We start from the raw sequence: 23,774 nt of genomic DNA, 5'->3' as shown, positions 1-23,774 counted from the left end.
ACAGATAGCGGTGTACATATTTCCATGTTTACACAGACAGCTGTGTAGATATTTCCATGTTTACACAGATAGTGTTGTGGATATTTCCATGTTTATACAGATAGCGGTGTAGATATTTCCATGTTCATAAAAATAGCGGTGTAGATATTTCCATGTTTATACAGATAGCGGCGGAGATATTTCCATGTTTATACAGATAGCGCTGTAGATATTTCCAAGTTTATACAGACAGCGGTGTAGATATTTCCATGTTTATTCAGACAGCGGTGTCGATATTTCCATGTTTATACAGATAGCGGTGTACGTACTTCCAACTTTATAGAGATAGCGGTGTACATATTTACATGCTTATACAGATGGCTGTGTAGACATTTCCATGTTTATACAGATTGCAGTGAAGTTATTTCCATGTTTATACAGATGGAGGTGTAGATATTTCCATGTTTAGACAGATGACTGTGTAGATATTTCCAAGTTTATACAGATAGCGGTGTAAATATATCCATGTTTATACAGACCGTGGTGTAGATATTTCCATGTTTATACAGATAGCGGTGTAGATATTTTCATGTTTATACAGATAGCGGTGTAGATATTTCCATGTTTACAGAGATAGAGGTGTAGATATTTCCATATTTGCCCAGATTGCGGTGTATATATTTCCATCTTCCCACAGATAGCGTTTTACATATTTCCATGTTTACACAGACAGCTGTGTAGATATTTCCATGTTTATACTGATATCGGTTGAGATATTTCCATGATTATACAGATAGCGGTGGAAATATTTACATGTTTATACAGATGGAGGTGTAGATATTTCCAAGTTTATGCAGATTGCGATGGAGATATTTCCATATTTATAGAGATACCGGTGTAGATATTTCCATGTAGATACAGATAGCCGTGTAGATATTTCCATGTTTATAGAGATAGCTTTGTAGATATTTCCATATTTATAGAGATAGCGGTGTAGATGTTTCCATGTTTACTCAGTTGGCGGTGTAGATATTTCCATGTTTATACAGATAGCGGTGTTGCTATTTCCATTTTTATACACATGGCAGTGTAGATATTTCCATGTTTATACAGATGGCAGTGTTGATATTTCCATGTTTATACAGAGAGTTGTGCAGATATTTCCATTTTTATACAGATGACTGTGTAGGTATTTCCATGTTTATACAGATGGCGGTGTAGATATTTCCATGTTTATTGAGATAGCCATGTAGATATTTCCATGTTTATACAGATAGCAGTATAGAAATTTCCATGTTTATAGAGATAGCTGTGAAGTTATTTCCCTATTTATACAGACAGCGGTGTAGATATTTCTAAGTTTATACAGATAGCGGTGTAGATATTTCCATTTTTATACAGATAGCGGTAGAGATATTTCATTGTTTATACAGATAGCGGTGTAGGTATTTCCATGTTTATACAGATGGGGTTGTAAATATTTCCATATTTATAGAGATAGCCATGTAGATATTTCCATGTTTATACAGATAGCGGTGGAGATATTTCCATGTTTATAGCGACAGCGGTGAAGTTATTTCCGTATTTATACAGATAGCGGTGTAGATATTTACATGTTTATACAGATAGCGGTGTAGATATTTCCATGATTACAGAGATAGAGGTGTAGGTATTTCCATATTTGCACAGATTGCGGTGTAGATATTTCCATCTTCACCCGGATAGCGGTGTATATATTTCCATGTTTACACAGACAGCTGTGTAGATATTTCCATGTTTACACAGATAATTTGTAGATATTTCCATGTTTATACAGACAGCAGTGGAGAGAGTTCCATGTTTATACAGATAGCGGTAGAGATATTTCCATGTTTATACAGATAGCGGTGTAGATATTTCCATGTTCATACAGATAGCGGTGTAGATATTTCCATGTTTATACAGATAGCGGTTGAGATATTTCCATGTTTATACAGATAGCGGTGTAGGTATTTCCATGTTTACAGAGATAGAGGTGATGTCATTTCCATGTTTATACAGATGGCATTGTAGATATTTCCATGTTTATACAGATGACTGTGTAGTTAATTCCATGTTTATAAAGATGGCGGTGTAGATATTTCCATGTTTATAGAGATAGCCATATAGATATTTCCATGTTTATACAGATAGCGGTGTAGATATTTCCATGTTTACAGAGATAGAGGAGTATATATTCCCATATTTGCACAGATTTCCGTGTAGATATTTCCATCTTCACACAGATAGCGGTGTACATATTTCCATGTTTACACAGACAGCAGTGTAGATATTTCCAGGTTTACACAGATACTGTTGTGGATATTTCCATGTCTATAAATATTCCAGTGTAGATATTTCCATGTTCATAAAGATAGCTGTGTACATATTTCCATGTTTATACAGATAGCGGTGGAGATATTTCCATGTTTAAAGAGATAGCGGTGTAGATATTTACATGCTTATGCAGATGGCAGTGTAGATATTTCCATGTTTATACAGATTGCAGTGAAGGTATTTCCATGTTTATATAGATGGAGGTGTACATATTTCCATGTTTAGACAGATGACTTTGTAGATATTTCCAAGTTTATACAGATAGCGGTGTTGATATATCCATGTTTATAAAGACTATGTTGTAGATATTTCCATGTTTATACAGATAGCGGTGTAGATATTTTCATGTTTATACAGATAGCGGTGTAGATATTTCAATGTTTACAGAGATAGAGGTGTAGATTTTTCCATATTTGCCCAGATTGCGGTGTAGCTATTTCCATATTCACACAGATAGCGTTGTACATATTTCCATGTTTACACAGACAGCTTTGTAGATATTTCCATGTTTACACAAATAGTGTTGTAGATATTTCCATTTTTATACAGATAGCGGTGCAGACATTTCCATGTTTATTCAGATAGCGGTGGAGATATTTCCATGTTTATGCAGATAATAGTGTAGATATTTCCATGTTTATAAAGATAGCGGTGGAGATATTTCCATGTTTATACAGATTTCGGTGGAGATATTTCCAAGTTTATGTAGATTGCGGTGGAGATATTACCATGTTTATAGAGATAGCGGTGTAGATATTTCCATGTAGATACAGATAGCGGTGTAGATATTTCCATGTTCATAGAGATCGCGGTGTAGTTATTTCCATATTTATGCAGATAGCAGTGTAGATATTTCCATGTTTATTCAGATGGCAGTGTAGATATTACCATGTTTATACAGATTGCGGTGTGGCTATTTCCATTTTTATACAGATGGCAGTGTAGATATATTCATGTTTATACCCAAGGAGGTGTAGATATTTCCATGTTTATACAGATGACTGTGTAGATATTTCCATGTTTTTACATATGGCGGTGTAGGTATTTCGATGTTTTTACAGATAGCGGTGTGGCTATTCCCATGTTTATGCAGATAGCGATGTAGATATTTCCAAGTTTACAGAGATGTCTGTGTAGATATTTCCATGTTTATAGAGATAACGGTGAAGGTATTTCCATATTTATACACATAGCGGTGTAGATATTTCCAAGTTTATACAGATAGCAGTGTAGATATTTCCATGTTTATACAGATAGCGGTGTAGCTATTTCCATGTTTATAGAGATAGAGGTGTAGATATATCCATATTTGCACAGATTGCGGTGTCGATATTTCCATCTTCACACAGATAGCGGTGTATATACTTCCATGTTTACACAGACAGGTGTGTAGATATTTCCATGTTTACACAGATAGTGTTGCAGATATTTCCATGTTTATAGAGATAGCCATGTAGATATTTCCATGTTTATAAAGATAGCGGAGTACATACTTCCATGTTTATACAGATAGCGGTGGAGATATTTCCATTTTTAAACAGATAGCGCGGTAGATATTTCCATGTTTATACAGATGGCGGTGTAGATATTTCCATGTTTATGGAGATATCCATGTAGATATTTCCAAGTTTATACAGATAGCGGTGTAGACATTTCCATGTTTATAGCGATAGCGGTGAAGTTATTTCCATATTTATACAGATAGCGGTGTAGATATTTCTAAGTTTATAAAGATTGCGGTGTAGATATTTCCATGATTGTACAGATAGCGGTGCAGATACTTCCATGTTTATACAGAGAGCGGTGTAGGAATTTCCATGTTTATAGAGATAGCGGTGAAGTTATTTCCATGTTTATACAGATGGCATTGTAGATATTTCCATGTTTATACAGATAGTGGTGTAGATATTTCCATGTTTATACTGATGACTGTGTAGATATTTCCATGTTTGTACAGATGGCGGTGTAGATATTTCCATGTTTATAGAGATCTCCATGTAGATATTTCCATGTTTATACAGATAGCGGTGTAGATATTTCCATGTTTACAGAGATAGAGGTGTAGATATTTCCATATTTGCACAGATTGCCGTGTAGATATTTCCATCTTCACACAGATAGCGGTGTACATATTTCCATGATTACACAGAGAGCTCTGTAGATATTTCCATGTTTACACAGATAGTGTTGTAGATATTTCCGTGTTTATACAGATAGCGGTGTAGATATTTCCATGTTTATAAAGATAGCAGTGTAGATATTTCCAAGTTTATACAGATAGCGGTGTAGATATTTCCAAGTTTATACAGATAGCGGTGTAGATATTTCCATGTTTATACAGATTTCGGTGTAGGTTTTTCCATGTTTATACAGATAGCGGTGTAGATATTTCCATGTTTATACAGATGGCTGTGTAGATATTTCCATGTGTATACAGATGGCAGTGTAGGTATTTCCATGTTTCTACAGATGTAGGTGTAGGTATTTCCATGTTTATACACATGACTGTGTAGATATTTCCATGTTTTTATAGATAGCGGTGTAGGTATTTCCATGTTTATAGAGATTACTGAGTAGGTATATCCATGTTTATACAGATGGTAGTGTAGATATTTCCATGTTTTTACAGATAGTGGTGAAGATATTTCCATGTTTATACAGATGACTGTGTAGGTATTTCCATGTTTATACAGATGGCGGTGTAGATATTTCCATGTTTATACAGATAGCAGTGTAGACATTTTCATGTTTATAGAGGTAGCGCTCTAGATATTTCCATGGTTATACAGATAGCGGTGTAGTTATTTCCATGTTTATACAGATAGTGGTGGAGATATTTCCATGTTTATAGAGATAGCGGTGGAGATATTTCCATGTTTATAGAGATGGCGCTGTAGACATTTCCAAGTTTATACAGATTGCGGTGTAGATATTTCCATGTTTATACAGATAGCGGTGTAGATATAAACATGTTTATACACATAGCGCTGTAGGTATTTCCATGTTTATACAGATGACTGTGTAGGTATTTCCATGTTTATACAGATAGTGGCTTAGATATTTCCATGTTTATATAGATGACAGTGTAATTATTTCCATGTTTATACAGATGGCAGTGTAGATATGTCCATGTTTATAGAGATAGCCATGTAGATATTTCCATGTTTATACAGATAGTGGTGTAGACATTTCCATCTTTATAGAGATATCGGTGAAGATATTTCCATATTTATACAGATAGCGGTATAGATATTTCCAAGTTTATACAGAATGCGGTGTAGATATTTCCATGTTCATACAGATAGCGGTGTAGATATTTCCATGTTTATACAGAGAGTTGAGGAGATATTTCCATGTTTATACAGATAGCGGTTTCGCTGTTTCCATGTTTATAGAGATAGCGTTGAAGATATTTCCATGTTTATACAGATGGCTTTGTAGATATTTCCATGTTCATAGAGATAGTGGTGTAGATATTTCCATGTTTATACAGATGACTTTGTAGTTAATTCCATGTTTATACAGATGGCGGCGTAGGTATTTCCATGTTTATAGAGATAGCCATGTAGATATTTCCTTTTTTATACAGATAGCAGTGTTGATATTTCCATGTTTATACAGATAGCGGTGTAGATATTTCCATGTTAATACAGATAGCATTGGAGACATTTCCATGTTTATACAGATATCGGTGTAGATATTTCCATGTTTATACAGATAGCGGTGTAGTTATTTCCATGTTTACAGAGATAGAGGAGTAGGTATTTCCATATTTGCACAGATTGCCGTGTAGATATTTCCATCTTCACACAGATAGCGGTGTACATATTTCCATGTTTACACAGACAGCTGTGTAGATATTTCCATGTTTACACAGATAGTGTTGTGGATATTTCCATGTTTATACAGATAGCGGTGTAGATATTTCCATGTTCATAAAGATAGCGGTGTAGATATTTCCATGTTTATACAGATAGCGGCGGAGATATTTCCATGTTTATACAGATAGCGCTGTAGATATTTCCATGTTTATACAGACAGCGGTGTAGATATTTCCATGTTTATTCAGACAGCGGTGTCGATATTTCCATGTTTATACAGATAGCGGTGTACGTACTTCCAAGTTTATAGAGATAGCGGTGTACGTATTTACAAGCTTATACAGATGGCTGTGTAGATATTTCCATGTTTATACAGATTGCAGTGAAGTTATTTCCATGTTTATACAGATGGAGGTGTAGATATTTCCATGTTTAGACAGATGACTGTGTAGATATTTCCAAGTTTATACAGATAGCGGTGTAAATATATCCATGTTTATACAGACCGTGGTGTAGATATTTCCATGTTTATACAGATAGCGGTGTAGATATTTTCATGTTTATACAGATAGCGGTGTAGATATTTCCATGTTTACAGAGATAGAGGTGTAGATATTTCCATATTTGCCCAGATTGCGGTGTATATATTTCCATCTTCACACAGATAGCGTTGTACATATTTCCATGTTTACACAGACAGCTGTGTAGATATTTCCATGTTTACACAGATAGTGTTGTAGATATTTCCATTTTTATATAGATAGCGGTGGAGATATTTCCATGTTTATACACATAACGGTGTAGATATTGCAATGTTTATACAGATAGCGGTGTAGATATTTCAATGTTTATACAGATAGCGGTGGAGATATTTCCATGTTTATACAGATATCGGTGCAGATATTTCCGTGTTTATACAGATAGCGGTGGAAATATTTACATGTTTATACAGATGGTGGTGTAGGTATTTCCAAGTTTATGCAGATTGCGATGGAGATATTTCCATGTTTATAGAGAAAGCGGTGTAGATATTTCCATGTAGTTACAGATAGCCGTGTAGATATTTCCATGTTTATAGAGATAGCTTTGTAGATATTTCCATATTTATAGAGATAGCAGTGTGGATGTTTCCATGTTTACTCAGTTGGCGGTGTAGATATTTCCATGTTTATACAGATAGCGGTGTGGCTATTTCCATTTTTATACAGATGGCAGTGTAGATATATCCACGTTTATACAGATGGCGGTGTAGATATTTCCATGTTTATACAGATGACTGTGTAGATATTTCCATGTTTTTACAGATGGCGGTGTGGCTGTTTCCATGTTTATGCAGATAGCGATGTAGATATTTCCATGTTTATAGAGATGGCTGTGTAGATATTTCCATGTTTATACAGATGGCAGTGTTGATATTTCCAGGTTTATACAGATATTGGTGCAGATATTTCCATTTTTATACAGATGACTGTGTAGGTATTTCCATGTTTATACAGATGGCGGTGTAGATATTTCCATGCTTATTGAGATAGCCATGTAGATATTTCCATGTTTATACAGATAGCGGTGTAGACATTTCCATGTTTATGGAGATAGCGGTGAAGTTTTTTCCCTATTTATAAAGATAGCGGTGTAGATATTTCTAAGTTTATACAGATAGCAGTGTAGATATTTCCATTTTTCTACAGATAGCGGTGGAGATATTTCATTGTTTATACAGATAGCGGTGTAGGTATTTCAATGTTTACGGAGATACCGGTGATGTTATTTCCATTTTTATACCGATGGCATTGTAGACATTTCGTTTATACAGATAGTGGTGTAGATATTTCCATGTTTATGCAGATGACTGTGTAGTTAATTCCCTGTTTATAAAGATGGCGGTGTAGATATTTCCATGTTTATAGAGATAGCCATGTGGATATTTCCATGTTTATACAGATAGCGGTGTCGATATTTCCATGTATACAGAGATAAAGGTGTAGAGATTTCCATATTTGCACAGATTTTCATGTAGATATTTCCATCTTCACACAGATAGCGGTGTACATATTTCCATGTTTACACAGACAGCTGTGTAGATATTTCCATGTTTACACAGATAGTGTTGTAGATATTTCCATGTTTATACCGATAGCGGTGTAGATATTTCCATGTTTATACAGATAGCGGTTGAGATATTTCCATGTTTATATAGATAGCGCTGTAGATATTACCATGTTTATACAGACAGCGGTGTAGATATTTCCATGTTTATACAGATAGCGGTGTAGATATTTCCAAGTTTATGCAGATTGCCGTGGAGATATTACCATGTTTATAGAGATAGCGGTGTAGATATTTCCATGTAGATACAGATAGCGGTGTAGATATTTCCATGTTTATAGAGATAGCGGTGTAGGTATTTCCATATTTATGCAGATAGTGGTGTAGATATTTCCATGTTTATTCAGATGGCGGTGTAGATATTTCCATGTTTATAGAGATAGCCATGTGGATATTTCCATGTTTATACAGATAGCGGTGTCGATATTTCCATGTATACAGAGATAAAGCTGTGGAGATTTCCATATTTGCACTGATTGTCATGTAGATATTTCCATCTTCACACAGATAGCGGTGTACATATTTCCATGTTTACACAGACAGCTGTGTAGATATTTCCATGTTTACACAGATAGTGTTGTAGATATTTCCATGTTTATACCGATAGCGGTGTAGATATTTCCATGTTTATACAGATAGCGGTGGAGATATTTCCATGTTTATACAGATAGCACTGTAGATATTTCCATGTTTATACAGACAGCGGTGTAGATATTTCCATGTTTATACAGATAGCGGTGTAGATATTTCCAAGTTTATGCAGATTGCCGTGGAGATATTACCATGTTTATAGAGATAGCGGTGTAGATATTTCCATGTAGATACAGATAGCGGTGTAGATATTTCCATGTTTATAGAGATAGCGGTGTAGGTATTTCCATATTTATGCAGATAGTGGTGTAGACATTTCCATGTTTATAGAGATATCGGTGAAGATATTTCCAAATTTATACAGATAGCGGTATAGATATTTCCAAGTTTATACAGATTGCGGTGTAGATATTTCCATGTGCATACAGATAGCGGTGTAGATATTTCCATGTTTATACAGAGAGTGGCGGAGATATTTCCATGTTTATACAGATAGCGGTTTCGCTGTTTCCATGTTTATAGAGATAGCGGTGAAGATATTTCCATGTTTATACAGATGGCTTTGAAGATATTTCCATGTTCATAGAGATAGTGGTGTAGATATTTCCATGTTTATACAGATGACTGTGTAGTTAATTCCATGTTTATACAGATGGCGGCGTAGGTATTTCCATGTTTATAGAGATAGCCATGTAGATATTTCCTTTTTTATACAGATAGCAGTGTTGATATTTCCATGTTTATACAGATAGCGGTGTAGATATTTCCATGTTAATACAGATAGCATTGGAGATATTTCCATGTTTATACAGATATCGGTGTAGATATTTCCATGTTTATACAGATAGCGGTGTAGTTATTTCCATGTTTACAGAGATAGAGGAGTAGATATTTCCATATTTGCACAGATTGCCGTGTAGATATTTCCATCTTCACACAGATAGCGGTGTACATATTTCCATGTTTACACAGACAGCTGTGTAGATATTTCCATGTTTACACAGATAGTGTTGTGGATATTTCCATGTTTATACAGATAGCGGTGTAGATATTTCCATGTTCATAAAAATAGCGGTGTAGATATTTCCATGTTTATACAGATAGCGGCGGAGATATTTCCATGTTTATACAGATAGCGCTGTAGATATTTCCAAGTTTATACAGACAGCGGTGTAGATATTTCCATGTTTATTCAGACAGCGGTGTCGATATTTCCATGTTTATACAGATAGCGGTGTACGTACTTCCAAGTTTATAGAGATAGCGGTGTACATATTTACATGCTTATACAGATGGCTGTGTAGATATTTCCATGTTTATACAGATTGCAGTGAAGTTATTTCCATGTTTATACAGATGGAGGTGTAGATATTTCCATGTTTAGACAGATGACTGTGTAGATATTTCCAAGTTTATACAGATAGCGGTGTAAATATATCCATGTTTATACAGACCGTGGTGTAGATATTTCCATGTTTATACAGATAGCGGTGTAGATATTTTCATGTTTATACAGATAGCGGTGTAGATATTTCCATGTTTACAGAGATAGAGGTGTAGATATTTCCATATTTGCCCAGATTGCGGTGTATATATTTCCATCTTCACACAGATAGCGTTGTACATATTTCCATGTTTACACAGACAGCTGTGTAGATATTTCCATGTTTACACAGATAGTGTTGTAGATATTTCCATTTTTATATAGATAGCGGTGGAGATATTTCCATGTTTATACACATAACGGTGTAGATATTGCAATGTTTATACAGATAGCGGTGTAGATATTTCAATGTTTATACAGATAGCGGTGGAGATATTTCCATGTTTATACAGATATCGGTGCAGATATTTCCGTGTTTATACAGATAGCGGTGGAAATATTTACATGTTTATACAGATGGTGGTGTAGGTATTTCCAAGTTTATGCAGATTGCGATGGAGATATTTCCATGTTTATAGAGAAAGCGGTGTAGATATTTCCATGTAGTTACAGATAGCCGTGTAGATATTTCCATGTTTATAGAGATAGCTTTGTAGATATTTCCATATTTATAGAGATAGCAGTGTGGATGTTTCCATGTTTACTCAGTTGGCGGTGTAGATATTTCCATGTTTATACAGATAGCGGTGTGGCTATTTCCATTTTTATACAGATGGCAGTGTAGATATATCCACGTTTATACAGATGGCGGTGTAGATATTTCCATGTTTATACAGATGACTGTGTAGATATTTCCATGTTTTTACAGATGGCGGTGTGGCTGTTTCCATGTTTATGCAGATAGCGATGTAGATATTTCCATGTTTATAGAGATGGCTGTGTAGATATTTCCATGTTTATACAGATGGCAGTGTTGATATTTCCAGGTTTATACAGATATTGGTGCAGATATTTCCATTTTTATACAGATGACTGTGTAGGTATTTCCATGTTTATACAGATGGCGGTGTAGATATTTCCATGCTTATTGAGATAGCCATGTAGATATTTCCATGTTTATACAGATAGCGGTGTAGACATTTCCATGTTTATGGAGATAGCGGTGAAGTTTTTTCCCTATTTATAAAGATAGCGGTGTAGATATTTCTAAGTTTATACAGATAGCAGTGTAGATATTTCCATTTTTCTACAGATAGCGGTGGAGATATTTCATTGTTTATACAGATAGCGGTGTAGGTATTTCAATGTTTACGGAGATACCGGTGATGTTATTTCCATTTTTATACCGATGGCATTGTAGACATTTCGTTTATACAGATAGTGGTGTAGATATTTCCATGTTTATGCAGATGACTGTGTAGTTAATTCCCTGTTTATAAAGATGGCGGTGTAGATATTTCCATGTTTATAGAGATAGCCATGTGGATATTTCCATGTTTATACAGATAGCGGTGTCGATATTTCCATGTATACAGAGATAAAGGTGTAGAGATTTCCATATTTGCACAGATTTTCATGTAGATATTTCCATCTTCACACAGATAGCGGTGTACATATTTCCATGTTTACACAGACAGCTGTGTAGATATTTCCATGTTTACACAGATAGTGTTGTAGATATTTCCATGTTTATACCGATAGCGGTGTAGATATTTCCATGTTTATACAGATAGCGGTTGAGATATTTCCATGTTTATATAGATAGCGCTGTAGATATTACCATGTTTATACAGACAGCGGTGTAGATATTTCCATGTTTATACAGATAGCGGTGTAGATATTTCCAAGTTTATGCAGATTGCCGTGGAGATATTACCATGTTTATAGAGATAGCGGTGTAGATATTTCCATGTAGATACAGATAGCGGTGTAGATATTTCCATGTTTATAGAGATAGCGGTGTAGGTATTTCCATATTTATGCAGATAGTGGTGTAGATATTTCCATGTTTATTCAGATGGCGGTGTAGATATTTCCATGTTTATAGAGATAGCCATGTGGATATTTCCATGTTTATACAGATAGCGGTGTCGATATTTCCATGTATACAGAGATAAAGGTGTGGAGATTTCCATATTTGCACTGATTGTCATGTAGATATTTCCATCTTCACACAGATAGCGGTGTACATATTTCCATGTTTACACAGACAGCTGTGTAGATATTTCCATGTTTACACAGATAGTGTTGTAGATATTTCCATGTTTATACCGATAGCGGTGTAGATATTTCCATGTTTATACAGATAGCGGTGGAGATATTTCCATGTTTATACAGATAGCACTGTAGATATTTCCATGTTTATACAGACAGCGGTGTAGATATTTCCATGTTTATACAGATAGCGGTGTAGATATTTCCAAGTTTATGCAGATTGCCGTGGAGATATTACCATGTTTATAGAGATAGCGGTGTAGATATTTCCATGTAGATACAGATAGCGGTGTAGATATTTCCATGTTTATAGAGATAGCGGTGTAGGTATTTCCATATTTATGCAGATAGTGGTGTAGACATTTCCATGTTTATAGAGATATCGGTGAAGATATTTCCAAATTTATACAGATAGCGGTATAGATATTTCCAAGTTTATACAGATTGCGGTGTAGATATTTCCATGTGCATACAGATAGCGGTGTAGATATTTCCATGTTTATACAGAGAGTGGCGGAGATATTTCCATGTTTATACAGATAGCGGTTTCGCTGTTTCCATGTTTATAGAGATAGCGGTGAAGATATTTCCATGTTTATACAGATGGCTTTGAAGATATTTCCATGTTCATAGAGATAGTGGTGTAGATATTTCCATGTTTATACAGATGACTGTGTAGTTAATTCCATGTTTATACAGATGGCGGCGTAGGTATTTCCATGTTTATAGAGATAGCCATGTAGATATTTCCTTTTTTATACAGATAGCAGTGTTGATATTTCCATGTTTATACAGATAGCGGTGTAGATATTTCCATGTTAATACAGATAGCATTGGAGATATTTCCATGTTTATACAGATATCGGTGTAGATATTTCCATGTTTATACAGATAGCGGTGTAGTTATTTCCATGTTTACAGAGATAGAGGAGTAGATATTTCCATATTTGCAGATTGCCGTGTAGATATTTCCATCTTCACACAGATAGCGGTGTACATATTTCCATGTTTACACAGACAGCTGTGTAGATATTTCCATGTTTACACAGATAGTGTTGTGGATATTTCCATGTTTATACAGATAGCGGTGTAGATATTTCCATGTTCATAAAAATAGCGGTGTAGATATTTCCATGTTTATACAGATAGCGGCGGAGATATTTCCATGTTTATACAGATAGCGCTGTAGATATTTCCAAGTTTATACAGACAGCGGTGTAGATATTTCCATGTTTATTCAGACAGCGGTGTCGATATTTCCATGTTTATACAGATAGCGGTGTACGTACTTCCAACTTTATAGAGATAGCGGTGTACATATTTACATGCTTATACAGATGGCTGTGTAGACATTTCCATGTTTATACAGATTGCAGTGAAGTTATTTCCATGTTTATACAGATGGAGGTGTAGATATTTCCATGTTTAGACAGATGACTGTGTAGATATTTCCAAGTTTATACAGATAGCGGTGTAAATATATCCATGTTTATACAGACCGTGGTGTAGATATTTCCATGTTTATACAGATAGCGGTGTAGATATTTTCATGTTTATACAGATAGCGGTGTAGATATTTCCATGTTTACAGAGATAGAGGTGTAGATATTTCCATATTTGCCCAGATTGCGGTGTATATATTTCCATCTTCCCACAGATAGCGTTTTACATATTTCCATGTTTACACAGACAGCTGTGTAGATATTTCCATGTTTATACTGATATCGGTTGAGATATTTCCATGATTATACAGATAGCGGTGGAAATATTTACATGTTTATACAGATGGAGGTGTAGATATTTCCAAGTTTATGCAGATTGCGATGGAGATATTTCCATATTTATAGAGATACCGGTGTAGATATTTCCATGTAGATACAGATAGCCGTGTAGATATTTCCATGTTTATAGAGATAGCTTTGTAGATATTTCCATATTTATAGAGATAGCGGTGTAGATGTTTCCATGTTTACTCAGTTGGCGGTGTAGATATTTCCATGTTTATACAGATAGCGGTGTTGCTATTTCCATTTTTATACACATGGCAGTGTAGATATTTCCATGTTTATACAGATGGCAGTGTTGATATTTCCATGTTTATACAGAGAGTTGTGCAGATATTTCCATTTTTATACAGATGACTGTGTAGGTATTTCCATGTTTATACAGATGGCGGTGTAGATATTTCCATGTTTATTGAGATAGCCATGTAGATATTTCCATGTTTATACAGATAGCAGTATAGAAATTTCCATGTTTATAGAGATAGCTGTGAAGTTATTTCCCTATTTATACAGACAGCGGTGTAGATATTTCTAAGTTTATACAGATAGCGGTGTAGATATTTCCATTTTTATACAGATAGCGGTAGAGATATTTCATTGTTTATACAGATAGCGGTGTAGGTATTTCCATGTTTATACAGATGGGGTTGTAAATATTTCCATATTTATAGAGATAGCCATGTAGATATTTCCATGTTTATACAGATAGCGGTGGAGATATTTCCATGTTTATAGCGACAGCGGTGAAGTTATTTCCGTATTTATACAGATAGCGGTGTAGATATTTACATGTTTATACAGATAGCGGTGTAGATATTTCCATGATTACAGAGATAGAGGTGTAGGTATTTCCATATTTGCACAGATTGCGGTGTAGATATTTCCATCTTCACCCGGATAGCGGTGTATATATTTCCATGTTTACACAGACAGCTGTGTAGATATTTCCATGTTTACACAGATAATTTGTAGATATTTCCATGTTTATACAGACAGCAGTGGAGAGAGTTCCATGTTTATACAGATAGCGGTAGAGATATTTCCATGTTTATACAGATAGCGGTGTAGATATTTCCATGTTCATACAGATAGCGGTGTAGATATTTCCATGTTTATACAGATAGCGGTTGAGATATTTCCATGTTTATACAGATAGCGGTGTAGGTATTTCCATGTTTACAGAGATAGAGGTGATGTCATTTCCATGTTTATACAGATGGCATTGTAGATATTTCCATGTTTATACAGATGACTGTGTAGTTAATTCCATGTTTATAAAGATGGCGGTGTAGATATTTCCATGTTTATAGAGATAGCCATATAGATATTTCCATGTTTATACAGATAGCGGTGTAGATATTTCCATGTTTACAGAGATAGAGGAGTATATATTCCCATATTTGCACAGATTTCCGTGTAGATATTTCCATCTTCACACAGATAGCGGTGTACATATTTCCATGTTTACACAGACAGCAGTGTAGATATTTCCAGGTTTACACAGATACTGTTGTGGATATTTCCATGTCTATAAATATTCCAGTGTAGATATTTCCATGTTCATAAAGATAGCTGTGTACATATTTCCATGTTTATACAGATAGCGGTGGAGATATTTCCATGTTTAAAGAGATAGCGGTGTAGATATTTACATGCTTATGCAGATGGCAGTGTAGATATTTCCATGTTTATACAGATTGCAGTGAAGGTATTTCCATGTTTATATAGATGGAGGTGTACATATTTCCATGTTTAGACAGATGACTTTGTAGATATTTCCAAGTTTATACAGATAGCGGTGTTGATATATCCATGTTTATAAAGACTATGTTGTAGATATTTCCATGTTTATACAGATAGCGGAGTAGATATTTTCATGTTTATACAGATAGCGGTGTAGATATTTCAATGTTTACAGAGATAGAGGTGTAGATTTTTCCATATTTGCCCAGATTGCGGTGTAGCTATTTCCATATTCACACAGATAGCGTTGTACATATTTCCATGTTTACACAGACAGCTTTGTAGATATTTCCATGTTTACACAAATAGTGTTGTAGATATTTCCATTTTTATACAGATAGCGGTGCAGACATTTCCATGTTTATTCAGATAGCGGTGGAGATATTTCCATGTTTATGCAGATAATAGTGTAGATATTTCCATGTTTATAAAGATAGCGGTGGAGATATTTCCATGTTTATACAGATTTCGGTGGAGATATTTCCAAGTTTATGTAGATTGCGGTGGAGATATTACCATGTTTATAGAGATAGCGGTGTAGATATTTCCATGTAGATACAGATAGCGGTGTAGATATTTCCATGTTCATAGAGATCGCGGTGTAGTTATTTCCATATTTATGCAGATAGCAGTGTAGATATTTCCATGTTTATTCAGATGGCAGTGTAGATATTACCATGTTTATACAGATTGCGGTGTGGCTATTTCCATTTTTATACAGATGGCAGTGTAGATATATTCATGTTTATACCCAAGGAGGTGTAGATATTTCCATGTTTATACAGATGACTGTGTAGATATTTCCATGTTTTTACATATGGCGGTGTAGGTATTTCGATGTTTTTACAGATAGCGGTGTGGCTATTCCCATGTTTATGCAGATAGCGATGTAGATATTTCCAAGTTTACAGAGATGTCTGTGTAGATATTTCCATGTTTATAGAGATAACGGTGAAGGTATTTCCATATTTATACACATAGCGGTGTAGATATTTCCAAGTTTATACAGATAGCAGTGTAGATATTTCCATGTTTATACAGATAGCGGTGTAGCTATTTCCATGTTTATAGAGATAGAGGTGTAGATATATCCATATTTGCACAGATTGCGGTGTCGATATTTCCATCTTCACACAGATAGCGGTGTATATACTTCCATGTTTACACAGACAGGTGTGTAGATATTTCCATGTTTACACAGATAGTGTTGCAGATATTTCCATGTTTATAGAGATAGCCATGTAGATATTTCCATGTTTATAAAGATAGCGGAGTACATACTTCCATGTTTATACAGATAGCGGTGGAGATATTTCCATTTTTAAACAGATAGCGCGGTAGATATTTCCATGTTTATACAGATGGCGGTGTAGATATTTCCATGTTTATGGAGATATCCATGTAGATATTTCCAAGTTTATACAGATAGCGGTGTAGACATTTCCATGTTTATAGCGATAGCGGTGAAGTTATTTCCATATTTATACAGATAGCGGTGTAGATATTTCTAAGTTTATAAAGATTGCGGTGTAGATATTTCCATGATTGTACAGATAGCGGTGCAGATACTTCCATGTTTATACAGAGAGCGGTGTAGGAATTTCCATGTTTATAGAGATAGCGGTGAAGTTATTTCCATGTTTATACAGATGGCATTGTAGATATTTCCATGTTTATACAGATAGTGGTGTAGATATTTCCATGTTTATACTGATGACTGTGTAGATATTTCCATGTTTGTACAGATGGCGGTGTAGATATTTCCATGTTTATAGAGATCTCCATGTAGATATTTCCATGTTTATACAGATAGCGGTGTAGATATTTCCATGTTTACAGAGATAGAGGTGTAGATATTTCCATATTTGCACAGATTGCCGTGTAGATATTTCCATCTTCACACAGATAGCGGTGTACATATTTCCATGATTACACAGAGAGCTCTGTAGATATTTCCATGTTTACACAGATAGTGTTGTAGATATTTCCGTGTTTATACAGATAGCGGTGTAGATATTTCCATGTTTATAAAGATAGCAGTGTAGATATTTCCAAGTTTATACAGATAGCGGTGTAGATATTTCCAAGTTTATACAGATAGCGGTGTAGATATTTCCATGTTTATACAGATTTCGGTGTAGGTTTTTCCATGTTTATACAGATAGCGGTGTAGATATTTCCATGTTTATACAGATGGCTGTGTAGATATTTCCATGTGTATACAGATGGCAGTGTAGGTATTTCCATGTTTCTACAGATGTAGGTGTAGGTATTTCCATGTTTATACACATGACTGTGTAGATATTTCCATGTTTTTATAGATAGCGGTGTAGGTATTTCCATGTTTATAGAGATTACTGAGTAGGTATATCCATGTTTATACAGATGGTAGTGTAGATATTTCCATGTTTTTACAGATAGTGGTGAAGATATTTCCATGTTTATACAGATGACTGTGTAGGTATTTCCATGTTTATACAGATGGCGGTGTAGATATTTCCATGTTTATACAGATAGCAGTGTAGACATTTTCATGTTTATAGAGGTAGCGCTCTAGATATTTCCATGGTTATACAGATAGCGGTGTAGTTATTTCCATGTTTATACAGATAGTGGTGGAGATATTTCCATGTTTATAGAGATAGCGGTGGAGATATTTCCATGTTTATAGAGATGGCGCTGTAGACATTTCCAAGTTTATACAGATTGCGGTGTAGATATTTCCATGTTTATACAGATAGCGGTGTAGATATAAACATGTTTATACACATAGCGCTGTAGGTATTTCCATGTTTATACAGATGACTGTGTAGGTATTTCCATGTTTATACAGATAGTGGCTTAGATATTTCCATGTTTATATAGATGACAGTGTAATTATTTCCATGTTTATACAGATGGCGGTGTAGATATGTCCATGTTTATAGAGATAGCCATGTAGATATTTCCATGTTTATACAGATAGTGGTGTAGACATTTCCATCTTTATAGAGATATCGGTGAAGATATTTCCATATTTATACAGATAGCGGTATAGATATTTCCAAGTTTATACAGAATGCGGTGTAGATATTTCCATGTTCATACAGATAGCGGTGTAGATATTTCCATGTTTATACAGAGAGTTGAGGAGATATTTCCATGTTTATACAGATAGCGGTTTCGCTGTTTCCATGTTTATAGAGATAGCGTTGAAGATATTTCCATGTTTATACAGATGGCTTTGTAGATATTTCCATGTTCATAGAGATAGTGGTGTAGATATTTCCATGTTTATACAGATGACTTTGTAGTTAATTCCATGTTTATACAGATGGTGGCGTAGGTATTTCCATGTTTATAGAGATAGCCATGTAGATATTTCCTTTTTTATACAGATAGCAGTGTTGATATTTCCATGTTTATACAGATAGCGGTGTAGATATTTCCATGTTAATACAGATAGCATTGGAGACATTTCCATGTTTATACAGATATCGGTGTAGATATTTCCATGTTTATACAGATAGCGGTGTAGTTATTTCCATGTTTACAGAGATAGAGGAGTAGGTATTTCCATATTTGCACAGATTGCCGTGTAGATATTTCCATCTTCACACAGATAGCGGTGTACATATTTCCATGTTTACACAGACAGCTGTGTAGATATTTCCATGTTTACACAGATAGTGTTGTGGATATTTCCATGTTTATACAGATAGCGGTGTAGATATTTCCATGTTCATAAAGATAGCGGTGAAGATATTTCCATGTTTATACAGATAGCGGCGGAGATATTTCCATGTTTATACAGATAGCGCTGTAGATATTTCCATGTTTATACAGACAGCGGTGTAGATATTTCCATGTTTATTCAGACAGCGGTGTCGATATTTCCATGTTTATACAGATAGCGGTGTACGTACTTCCAAGTTTATAGAGATAGCGGTGTACGTATTTACAAGCTTATACAGATGGCTGTGTAGATATTTCCATGTTTATACAGATTGCAGTGAAGTTATTTCCATGTTTATACAGATGGAGGTGTAGATATTTCCATGTTTAGACAGATGACTGTGTAGATATTTCCAAGTTTATACAGATAGCGGTGTAAATATATCCATGTTTATACAGACCGTGGTGTAGATATTTCCATGTTTATACAGATAGCGGTGTAGATATTTTCATGTTTATACAGATAGCGGTGTAGATATTTCCATGTTTACAGAGATAGAGGTGTAGATATTTCCATATTTGCCCAGATTGCGGTGTATATATTTCCATCTTCACACAGATAGCGTTGTACATATTTCCATGTTTACACAGACAGCTGTGTAGATATTTCCATGTTTACACAGATAGTGTTGTAGATATTTCCATTTTTATATAGATAGCGGTGGAGATATTTCCATGTTTATACACATAACGGTGTAGATATTGCAATGTTTATACAGATAGCGGTGTAGATATTTCAATGTTTATACAGATAGCGGTGGAGATATTTCCATGTTTATACAGATATCGGTGCAGATATTTCCGTGTTTATACAGATAGCGGTGGAAATATTTACATGTTTATACAGATGGTGGTGTAGGTATTTCCAAGTTTATGCAGATTGCGATGGAGATATTTCCATGTTTATAGAGAAAGCGGTGTAGATATTTCCATGTAGTTACAGATAGCCGTGTAGATATTTCCATGTTTATAGAGATAGCTTTGTAGATATTTCCATATTTATAGAGATAGCAGTGTGGATGTTTCCATGTTTACTCAGTTGGCGGTGTAGATATTTCCATGTTTATACAGATAGCGGTGTGGCTATTTCCATTTTTATACAGATGGCAGTGTAGATATATCCACGTTTATACAGATGGCGGTGTAGATATTTCCATGTTTATACAGATGACTGTGTAGATATTTCCATGTTTTTACAGATGGCGGTGTGGCTGTTTCCATGTTTATGCAGATAGCGATGTAGATATTTCCATGTTTATAGAGATGGCTGTGTAGATATTTCCATGTTTATACAGATGGCAGTGTTGATATTTCCAGGTTTATACAGATATTGGTGCAGATATTTCCATTTTTATACAGATGACTGTGTAGGTATTTCCATGTTTATACAGATGGCGGTGTAGATATTTCCATGCTTATTGAGATAGCCATGTAGATATTTCCATGTTTATACAGATAGCGGTGTAGACATTTCCATGTTTATGGAGATAGCGGTGAAGTTTTTTCCCTATTTATAAAGATAGCGGTGTAGATATTTCTAAGTTTATACAGATAGCAGTGTAGATATTTCCATTTTTCTACAGATAGCGGTGGAGATATTTCATTGTTTATACAGATAGCGGTGTAGGTATTTCAATGTTTACGGAGATACCGGTGATGTTATTTCCATTTTTATACCGATGGCATTGTAGACATTTCGTTTATACAGATAGTGGTGTAGATATTTCCATGTTTATGCAGATGACTGTGTAGTTAATTCCCTGTTTATAAAGATGGCGGTGTAGATATTTCCATGTTTATAGAGATAGCCATGTGGATATTTCCATGTTTATACAGATAGCGGTGTCGATATTTCCATGTATACAGAGATAAAGGTGTAGAGATTTCCATATTTGCACAGATTTTCATGTAGATATTTCCATCTTCACACAGATAGCGGTGTACATATTTCCATGTTTACACAGACAGCTGTGTAGATATTTCCATGTTTACACAGATAGTGTTGTAGATATTTCCATGTTTATACCGATAGCGGTGTAGATATTTCCATGTTTATACAGATAGCGGTTGAGATATTTCCATGTTTATATAGATAGCGCTGTAGATATTACCATGTTTATACAGACAGCGGTGTAGATATTTCCATGTTTATACAGATAGCGGTGTAGATATTTCCAAGTTTATGCAGATTGCCGTGGAGATATTACCATGTTTATAGAGATAGCGGTGTAGATATTTCCATGTAGATACAGATAGCGGTGTAGATATTTCCATGTTTATAGAGATAGCGGTGTAGGTATTTCCATATTTATGCAGATAGTGGTGTAGATATTTCCATGTTTATTCAGATGGCGGTGTAGATATTTCCATGTTTATAGAGATAGCCATGTGGATATTTCCATGTTTATACAGATAGCGGTGTCGATATTTCCATGTATACAGAGATAAAGCTGTGGAGATTTCCATATTTGCACTGATTGTCATGTAGATATTTCCATCTTCACACAGATAGCGGTGTACATATTTCCATGTTTACACAGACAGCTGTGTAGATATTTCCATGTTTACACAGATAGTGTTGTAGATATTTCCATGTTTATACCGATAGCGGTGTAGATATTTCCATGTTTATACAGATAGCGGTGGAGATATTTCCATGTTTATACAGATAGCACTGTAGATATTTCCATGTTTATACAGACAGCGGTGTAGATATTTCCATGTTTATACAGATAGCGGTGTAGATATTTCCAAGTTTATGCAGATTGCCGTGGAGATATTACCATGTTTATAGAGATAGCGGTGTAGATATTTCCATGTAGATACAGATAGCGGTGTAGATATTTCCATGTTTATAGAGATAGCGGTGTAGGTATTTCCATATTTATGCAGATAGTGGTGTAGACATTTCCATGTTTATAGAGATATCGGTGAAGATATTTCCAAATTTATACAGATAGCGGTATAGATATTTCCAAGTTTATACAGATTGCGGTGTAGATATTTCCATGTGCATACAGATAGCGGTGTAGATATTTCCATGTTTATACAGAGAGTGGCGGAGATATTTCCATGTTTATACAGATAGCGGTTTCGCTGTTTCCATGTTTATAGAGATAGCGGTGAAGATATTTCCATGTTTATACAGATGGCTTTGAAGATATTTCCATGTTCATAGAGATAGTGGTGTAGATATTTCCATGTTTATACAGATGACTGTGTAGTTAATTCCATGTTTATACAGATGGCGGCGTAGGTATTTCCATGTTTATAGAGATAGCCATGTAGATATTTCCTTTTTTATACAGATAGCAGTGTTGATATTTCCATGTTTATACAGATAGCGGTGTAGATATTTCCATGTTAATACAGATAGCATTGGAGATATTTCCATGTTTATACAGATATCGGTGTAGATATTTCCATGTTTATACAGATAGCGGTGTAGTTATTTCCATGTTTACAGAGATAGAGGAGTAGATATTTCCATATTTGCACAGATTGCCGTGTAGATATTTCCATCTTCACACAGATAGCGGTGTACATATTTCCATGTTTACACAGACAGCTGTGTAGATATTTCCATGTTTACACAGATAGTGTTGTGGATATTTCCATGTTTATACAGATAGCGGTGTAGATATTTCCATGTTCATAAAAATAGCGGTGTAGATATTTCCATGTTTATACAGATAGCGGCGGAGATATTTCCATGTTTATACAGATAGCGCTGTAGATATTTCCAAGTTTATACAGACAGCGGTGTAGATATTTCCATGTTTATTCAGACAGCGGTGTCGATATTTCCATGTTTATACAGATAGCGGTGTACGTACTTCCAAGTTTATAGAGATAGCGGTGTACATATTTACATGCTTATACAGATGGCTGTGTAGACATTTCCATGTTTATACAGATTGCAGTGAAGTTATTTCCATGTTTATACAGATGGAGGTGTAGATATTTCCATGTTTAGACAGATGACTGTGTAGATATTTCCAAGTTTATACAGATAGCGGTGTAAATATATCCATGTTTATACAGACCGTGGTGTAGATATTTCCATGTTTATACAGATAGCGG

Source organism: Pan paniscus, chromosome 8, assembly GCF_029289425.2.
Source record: "Pan paniscus chromosome 8, NHGRI_mPanPan1-v2.0_pri, whole genome shotgun sequence".
Taxonomy (NCBI): Eukaryota; Metazoa; Chordata; class Mammalia; order Primates; family Hominidae; genus Pan; species Pan paniscus.
The sequence above is the reverse complement of the archived record's forward strand: the minus strand, read 5'-3'. Positions refer to the sequence as shown.